Below are 9,846 nucleotides of genomic sequence, written 5' to 3'. Positions count from 1 at the left end.
TTGGATTCTGGTGCTTCATTCCATGTTACTGCCCATAAGGAATGGTTCTCCACTTATGACAGTGGAAAGACAGGTTGTGTGCATCTTGGAAATGACTATGCATGTGACATAGTGGGAGCAGGTGACATAAAGTTTTCTTTTGCAAATGGGTCTACATTTGTTTTAAAACATGTGAGACATGTGCCTAAGCTAACCAAGAGTCTTATCTCAGTGGGTCAGCTAGATGATGCTGGTTTTCACACCACTTTTGGCTTTCAGAGTTGGAAAATTCAGAAGGGCTCTATGCTTTTGGCCAGGGGTGCCAAGTGTGGTACTTTGTATCCCTTACATGTATCAGGGGTATTTGATCATGTTGTTGCAATAACCGAGCAGCCAAGCACTTCGTTGTGGCATTGTAGGTTGGGGCACATGAGCCAGAATGGAATGAAACTCTTATGCCATTTGGGTTATGTACCGCATTTGAGTTTCTCTGATTTTGAATTTTGTGAGCATTGTCTCTATGGGAAGCAAACTAAATCAGCCCATAAAAGAAGGGGAAAGAAAGAGTTTGAAATGCTTGATTTGGTGCATTCAGACATATGTGGTCCCATGCCTACATGCTCATTAGGCGGGGCTAAATACTATGTGGCATTCATTGATGATGAAACTAGGAAAGTGTGGGCTTATGCTATAGCTCGAAAGAGTGATGTGTTCCAGGTATTTCAGAAATGGCTGGCCTTAGTTGAGAATCAGTCAGGTAGAACGCTTAAATGCCTACGGACTGACAATGGTGGAGAGTATCTCTCTCATGACTTTCAGCATTTCTGTGATACACGTGGGATTAAGAGGGAGCTCACATCCCCTCATACTCCAGAGCAAAATCGAGTTGCAGAAAAGATGAACTGTACCATTCAAGAAAGGTTGCAATGCATGCTTTCCAATGCAAGTCTTTCTGGTGGTTTTTGGGCTGAGGCAATGAAGACTGCAGTGCATGTGATCAATAGATCACCTAGTAAGAGTTTGGATGGTGGTATTCCTGAAGAGGTATGGAGTGGCAAGAAGCCCTCTTACTCTCACTTGCATATATTTGGGTGTGAGGCATATGCACATGTGCCAAAAGAGCTTCGAAAGAAGCTAGATCCTAAGTCTAGGAAATGCATCTTTCTGGGTTCTGGTGAAAGTGGAGAGATGGGCTATTGTCTCTGGGATCCAGAAGCAAAGAAGATCATACGCAGCCATGATGTGGTCTTCAATGAGAAGAAGATGCATAAGGCACCCATGAGGGATGTGGAAATGAGGAGAATCACTTTCTAGGATGTGAATCCACCTGCATATGTTGATAGACAGCAAGCTGTCCATGCACCAAATGTGCAAGAAATGGTACCACCAAGTACTCCCACAGGTATACAATCAAGGGTAGATGATGGATCATCTATTGGTGGAAATGATGAGCCAAATGTGGCTGATATGCAAGTGGGACAGCAAGCTGAAATGCCCTTGAGAAGATCATCTAGAGTGTCTAGACCTCCTGATAAGTTTGTTCCAGGGGTAGACTATGTGATGCTTACTGATTGCAGGGAGCCTTCTTGCTATAGAGAGGCTATGATGCATGAGGATCAATGCAAGTGGAAGTATGCTATGCAATCAGATATGAGTTCACTTATGAAGAATAAGACTTGGTACTTGGTTTCTTTGCCACATGGAAAGAAAGCATTGCCATGTAAATGGGTCTACAAGATGGTCACAGGTGATGATATGCCTAGGTACAAGGCTCGTTTGGTTGCTAAAGGGTTCAAGCAAGAGAAGGGTGTGGACTTTGATGAGATATTCTCTCCGGTTGTGAAGATGACCACACTTAGATGCATGCTTGGACTAGTGGCATCAGAGGATATGGAGCTTATGCAGATGGATGTCACGACAGCTTTCTTGCATGAGGATTTGCATGAGGAAATTTACATGGTGCAGCCGGAAGGCTTTGAAGAAAAGGGCAAAGAGCATTTAGTTTGCAAGCTAAAGAAGAGTCTCTATGGTCTTAAGCAAGCGCCTAGAGAATGGTATCAGAAGTTTGATGCTTTCATTCGGTCCTAGGATTTTAGGAGGAGTGAAATCGATCACTACCTCTACACTAAAAGGGCTAAGGATAATAGCCTGATAATCTTGGCACTATATGTGGATGATATGCTATTGGCTAGCAAGAATAGTTATGAGCTAGATGCATTAAAGGCCAAGTTGCATGAGGCCTTTGATATGAAGGATTTGGGATTTGCAGGTCATATTCTTGATATGCGCATCACGCGTGATCGGAGTAAGAAACTCCTTTGGCTTTCACAAAAAGAGTATGTTACAAAAGTATTGCAGCATTTCAATATGGAGGGGGGGAAGGGAGTGAGTACTCCATTGCCTCCATATATGAAACTGAGTCATACAAATAGTCCCAAATCAGATGAGGAGAGGGCCATGATGGCCAAGGTTCCTTATGCATCAGCAGTTGGGAGTCTTATGTATGCTATGATAGCTACTAGACCAGACATTGCATTTGCAGTGGGAGTTGTTAGCCGGTATATGGCTAATCCAGGAAAGAGGCATTGGGAGGCAGTTAAGTGCATCATGAGGTACATGAAGGGTACCAAGGAGATGTGCATCTGCTTTGGTAGAGGAGACATGCGTGTACTTGGGTACATAGATTCAGACTATGCGGGGCATGTGGATAGTAGGAGATCCACTTCTGGTTATGTGTTCACCTTTGCAGGCGGTGCAGTGTCATGGATGTCTCGCGCATAGAAGTGTGTTGCTTTGTCTACCACAAAGGCTGAGTATGTTGCAGCCACAGAGGGTTGCAAGGAGGCTATATGGCTTGATCGGCTAGTGGGAGATTTGGGGATTCATACAGGTGTACCGACATTGCACAGTGATTCCATGAGTGCTATTCAGCTAGCACAGAATCCGGTCTTTCATGCAAAGACCAAACACATTGAGGTCAGGTACCATTTCATCAGGGAGGTACTTGAGGACAAGCGCATAGAGCTTGTCAAGGTTCATACAGATGATAACCCTGCAGATATGCTGACAAAGAGTCTACCTAGTCAGCAGGTTGAGTATTGTCATGTATTGATGGGCATTAAATAGTATGCTCACCAGTTGTTCTCCCTTAAAGGCACATTGTCCTTTAAGTGGGAGGTTGTGGGGGTTAAAGGTCACTATGCCTTTACCCCGGTTATGTACAATACTCAAACACATATATAAATAAATGAAAAAGAAGATTAGGGTGGTTCTGCACCCACCAAAACTTGTGTGGCTCTCTGTCTCTCTCTCTCCTTCTTCCATTCTTGCTTTCGTTGAGAGCACTCTCAGAATGGTGAATCCAGTGGCTCAGAATAGAGCATTGATGATGAGTTGGGTATTCCTTCTATTGTTACACTTGGAGTAAGGAAGACCAGGGATGTTTTGAGAGCACTTGGAAGTGAGCGTATTTTGCACAGGTCTACTAGACCTAGGTATCCTATGGATAGGCTAAAATATGATGGATTTACAGCCATTCACTATGCCTATATGGTCAAAGTGATACAAGAACCAGAACCCACTTCTTTTGAGCAAGCCATGGGAAAAGAAAAATGGGAGAAAGCCATGGATGAAGAAATGGATGCCTTGGAAGCAAATGCTACATGGGAATTGGTGCCTTTGCCTAAAGACAAGAATGCAATTGGCTGTAAGTGGGTTTATAAGGTGAAGCACAATGCAGATGATTCTGTGAACAGATACAAGGCAAGATTAGTTGTCAAGGGGTATGCACAGACATATGGCATTGATTATGAAGAAACATTCAGTCCGATTACAAGGATGGCAACCGTAAGAGCAATCATTGCTATGGCTACATCAAAGGGATTACATCAGATGGATGTAAAGAACACCTTTTTACATGGTGATTTGCAAGAAGAGGTCTTTATGGGAGCAGCCACCAGGTTATGTTCATGCTATTCATCTTGAGTTTGTTTGTAGGTTGAAGAAAGCCTTGTATGGCTTGAAGCAAGCACCTAGAGCATGGTCTGACAAGATAGGACAATATCTTGTCACTATTGACTTTTAGATTTCCAAGGCAGATTTCTCACTTTATGTGAGAAAATTAGAGAAAGGTATTATGCTGCTTGTCATTTATGTTGATGATTTGATCATCACAGGTGATAGTGATGAAGATATCCTTCATGTGAAAATGCTATTGAAGCAGAAGTTTGAGATGAAGGATTTGGGAGAGCTATGTTATTTCTTGGGCATTGAGTGATTAGATCACCAAGTGGTATACGGCTCTTGCAGAGGCAGTATGGATTGGACATGCTGTCCAAATATGGAATGATAGGCTGTAAGCCTATTTTAGTTCCTTTGGAGCAGAATGTGAAGCTGAGCGCAGATGCAAGTGAGCTTCTGGAAGACCCTACTATGTACAGATGCATAGTAGGAAGTTTGATTTATATGACTATTACCCGGCCAGATTTGAGCTATGCTATTGGATTGGTAAGTCAATTTATGCAGGCTCCAAGGAAACTGCATTTGCATGCAGCTAGATGCATACTCAGGTATGTGAAGTCCACATTGCACTATGGACTATTTTATGAGGCTAAGGTTCAGATACAGTTGCATGGATACACTGATGCTGATTGGGCTGGTAGTATTTCTGATAGACGATCTACCAGTGGATATGTGTTCTTTTTTGGGAGTGCTGCAGTCACTTGGAGCAGCAAGAAATAGCCTATAGTTGCCTTGTCGAGCACAGAGGCTGAGTACAAGTGTGCAGCAATGGCTGCATGTGAGGTAGCTTGGTTGCATAAGCTACTTTATGATATGCATCAGTTTACAGATGGGCCAGTTGTCATTTATTGTGACAACATGAGCAGTATACACTTGGCAAATAACCCAGTCTATCATGCCAAAACAAAGCACATTGAGGTGCATTATCACTATGTGTGAGAGAAGGTTTTACTAGGTCTTATTGATCTAGTTTATGTCAGCACAGAGGATCAAGTAGCTGACATATTTACGAAGGCATTGGGTGCAGAGAAGCTGCGCAAGTTCAAAGACCTACTTGGTGTGTAGGAATTGGGATTGAGCTCGAGGGGGAGTGTTGAGATATCGAGCTCCACTCGTGATATGCCAAGGTGACCGTTGTGCATTTATGTCACCAACTTGTTAGCTGCAGATGTAGTTGGTACACCGCCCATGAATAATAGCTGGATGATAGCTATCCTTATGTACTCTAGTTCATGGCTCAGTTAGTATGCCACCTTAGTTAGCTGAGTTTGGTTTGAGACCCACATATAGGGTTCTATTTCTTTGTACTAGAGTTCTTTTGGCTTACACAACTAAGAAGAGGAAAACTATTTTCAGCCTCCACCTTGGTGTGTATTCCCCCATTGTGTATGTGAGAAAGCCGCAAGTGAGACTCCTTCCTTCTCTCCCACTATCTTCACACGCTTTGATATAAGTTTTGTAAGAAACAGAGAAGCGGTCGGAAAGATATGGGTAGTTTACTGGGCGGGGCTAAAAACTATCTAAAAAAGAAACAGTCATACATAGAGAGTCATAGATTTTTGGTTTGACATCTAATACAATAACTCAAGACATAGGATGATGCTTCTTAAAGGTAGCTTTGCTAATATAAGTTTCGTTCAAATCGGACCATCGAGTGAAAAGTTATGAGCAAAATACTAACAGGGGGTCAAACTGTCATGAAAACACCTACTCCTTCTACTGGTGCCAACTTGGGAGAATACTACCTCCTTGCTTAGACTTCATCAACAATCCAAGTCCTATAGAGGTCACCTACGAGGAAGGAAGAGCTCCCTTTGTGGCTTGGGAAATAGATAAACCATGTATGCACAATGAGCAGCCAAATAGACAACACTTTTGAGCACTTTGGAAGAGAGAAAAGGGAAGAGAGACTTAAGAGAGGGAATACATAGTGATCTTCACTGTCAATAGAGCGAGACTCCACTCCAATGCAACTCAAAATACTATAAACACAAGGGAGAAGAAGAGGTTTCATATGTACAAGAGGGAGCGGAATCTCCAAGACTACTCATAGAGAGAGAATGAACTAGAGAGAGATGGGCTCAAGAGTCTACATAAGAGAATATCTACAAGAGGGAGAGGAGGCTCATGGAAGAGGCTTGAGAAGACTAGAGCTACAGCAACATCAGGCCTAATGGGGGGAAGAGATTTGAACAAGGGAGAGGAGGGCTCCTTTTACAGAGATTTTGTCACCCTCCTTCACCCATTTACAATTGCTGCCTGTAGATTCCTTTCCTCATCAATCACATAAGCCCGTATGTCAGCATCCATGTCCTTTTTGGCTACTCTTTCCATGTGTCCCATCAAAAGATGCTCAAGACTCTTAAAATAGTGAGAAAGTCAAGAGTCTCCCCACATGGAGCCCATAGGGACCCTCTCTTTTCCATATGTCCACATCCTTCTTATTCCACATAGGAATTCTAGAAGGATTCCTCTTGACTCCACACTTCTCCACATGCCTTCCACATGCTTGGCATGTGATCTCTCTTATATTATTGGAACACATGGCCATGAGCCCACCTCTTTATATGACTCACTCTTCCTATTTTCTAAAAACCCCATAATATCCCATACACAAATAATCCTCACCCCATACCAAGGTATTTATCATTCATATACATGGTATTTACAATTATCCATTCCACTCATCCTCTCAATCCCATACAATATCTTAGAAAATAGAAATAAGTGAGAGCTGCTAGGCTATCACTTGATACTCAAACTCTTATCAAACATAGAAGAAAACAATACCAATGCCAAATAAAAAATATCAATTTTTGGCATCACGGTATGTATAAAGCATATTAGTTTTTGTCATAAAGAAGTTAACATACTTGGAGTTTCTCCTTTTCATTACTAGCAATAGATTGATGCTTCCCCCCATGCAAAATATTGAAAGAAGTTACTTGTTGATATGGGGACTCAAGGCTAATTGAAGGTTCCTTAGGAGCATTATCAACTTTATTTCTATGTGGGTAAATTTTCCCTAACCATGGAGAATAAATTATTCCTAACAATAGGAGCATTTCTATGTGATAAATTATCCCTAATTATGGAGGATGATTAACAACCCCTGCATTTTCCCCTAATATAGCTTCCTCCTCTACCACAAATTATGGATCTCTTTGCAAAGCCAACATTCTTGTCACTTGAAAACATCCTAGTATTTGCATTTTATTATATGGCCTACCAACATTGAAAATGTTGTTCACATATTTGGAACTCCTCCTTTCCATTTTTGAGTTCCTACCCCTACATCTCCCAAAAAAACCAGTAGGAGATAAGGCATCTACCAATTGTAGAGGCAATCATTGGAAATGAATCTATTAGCTTTAGATTGGCTATGATGCAAATCTCACACATGAATCTTGCCTTTTTTGCATTCCTTCTCAAATCAAATAATGTCCTCAAGAAATCTCCAAGGAATAGACAATTATCTTTATTAAATGGAGTAAGGAGATTCATATCCCCTAAGTTCCTTTGTTGTCATTCAATGTTAGTGCTGCCTTCAAAATCCTTGCTAGAAAAAATGTAGTAGTATAAACACGAGCCCTTTCTTAGAGGGTGTCGAAGAGGAGAAGAGTCCATTATAATTTTGTTTTCTACCTCCTATCATGATATCCCTTCAAAATTACAAAACATGTTGGGCCTTCTCTGAGCCATTGGAAAAGCATCTTTATCCTAAGTTCTTAAGGAAAACTAACTCCTGTAAGCTAAATATAAAGAATTCATAACACAAGGGGATTTGGTTTCAACTTTAGACAAGGATTTTCATTCCTCCTCTATAAAGGTGTCCAAAGCACCAGCAAACAACTATCTGAACTCTCTCAATTGTTGAAGTGATATCACCATTTCCTACTACCAATAGTCGATACTAGCCATTGAAGGCAAGCTATCTTAAAAGTAACTTGTTTGAATCTTGACTTCACCAGTAAGTTCCCTATCTATTCGTTGTACTTTCTTAGAGAAGGCATTAGATGGATGCAAACATTGTCAAGATTGCTTGGTGAACCAATAGTGAGAGTACGTATAGGGCCAAAATTACCTAAATCCTATAAATCTAGATGCCATACATTGGCCTAGAAATATGGGCGCATGGGTTCACTATTAAGGACCTTTGAATCTCATAAACCCATGTGGGTGTGTGTTTTCTATTCTATACCACACAAGACTAATTTAGCATAGCAAGATCTTCAATGCTCCAAAGCCCAATGTAATTGTGGTTTCACTATATCTAAATTCATTTGTTGCATCCCTCAATTGCCATTTTCAACATCAATCTTCATAAGTACGAAAATAGAAAAGAAAGGCAAAGATTCCAAATTCCATACTTGTGCAACTATACCATTCCAAATTTTGTATACAATTTGTCTATAAATAACAAAATATAGTAAGCGAGAAATCTATACTTACACATTGAAGTTTCTAAATTCTAGTAAGAATTCTGCTCAAATCTCAAAATGTTCCATTCTTTATTAGATTCTCCTATTTTAGAAATATGTCTCCTCTTCAAATATTACAACATATTTGTAGTATTTATTATTCTTTTCCTAGAATTATTGTAAAAAAAAGTTACCAAATATCAATATGATTTCAATCAAAAGCCTGTTGAGAGTTGTGGTGCCATGAGCACATGTAGAGCAAAGGTATGAGCAAAGGACAAGCTGCCACATGTCATGGAGAAGATATCCCACATGTGAGCAAGCAAATGGATGTAAGTACCCTCACCTATAAAAGGGAGGTTCATTTGAAGTAATATCAATCAAGCACTTTGCACTATCTCAAGATTCTCTTTATGAGTCCAAGCTAATCTATCTTGGAACCTAATTGACTTGAGGTACATGTCATGAGCACTCTCTTCATCATGTTTGCACTTAGGTTGCATCCTCCTTAGATTAGTGTTGTATTAGGATTTTGTCTCATGACTAGGAGAGCTCGATCCCCCGATTTGTCATGGTATCAGAGTAGGTTTAGCTATGTCTAGATTAGTTTTAGGTTCTTCAAAGTCTTGAGAGATTTCCGTTGAGAGATTTGTCTTCTCCTTAGAAAGAGGTTTAGGTCCATTTTTTTGAGTGTGTTTTCAGTGACAGTATATTAGAAAGAAAGCAAGAGCTTGTGGAGCAGCCCCAAAGCTTGTAAGCAGCCAAACAGCTGACTCCATCTCCTACAATCTCCAACGGTTGTCTTTGTATGGCGACATCAAAGAAGATCTCTATTTGCAGCAGCTCGAGTATTTTCAAGTTCCTGGACAAGAACACAACCTTTGTTTATTTGTTTGAAATCGTAGCTCGGTTGGCTCTTGTGAGTTATTTGTAGTGTTCTTCCTCCTAAGCCTCTAGCATCAGTGGTTGCCCACAAGAGATCCAGCACCGAGAGACCACCCGGCTTCCTAGTCTCCATCAGCTCTCTGCACAAGTGGCTTCCTGACAGAAGGCAGATCTCCAAGGACCTACCGGCTCTTCTTCTCTAAGAGACTCTAGTCTTCTCTATAGCCAGCCAACCTACAACCAAGCTCCTACAACAGCGCCTTCAAAACCTTTAGAACCAGCAGCGGCCCAGCTGCCACCACAAATGTGAAGCCAATGAAGGCCAACCTCTCGCTCCTCCACGGGCTGTAGCTCCCTGAGCTCCAGCAACTCCAAGCCTCACAGGCCGGCCCGACCTTGCAGTGGCTCCAAGCATCTTGCCAAGCCTCTTCGTCGAGCCAATCTCTAAACCTACAACCTTCAACTAGATAGAGCCTCTCCTCCACAAGCGACGCCTCTACAAACTATTGACAATGCTCAGCGACTACAGCTACGACCTTCC

Source organism: Dipteris shenzhenensis, chromosome 16 (assembly GCF_047967505.1).
Source record: "Dipteris shenzhenensis isolate YYH24624 ecotype China chromosome 16, Dip_SZ_1.0, whole genome shotgun sequence".
Lineage (NCBI taxonomy): Eukaryota > Viridiplantae > Streptophyta > Polypodiopsida > Gleicheniales > Dipteridaceae > Dipteris > Dipteris shenzhenensis.
This window is presented reverse-complemented; position numbering follows the sequence as displayed.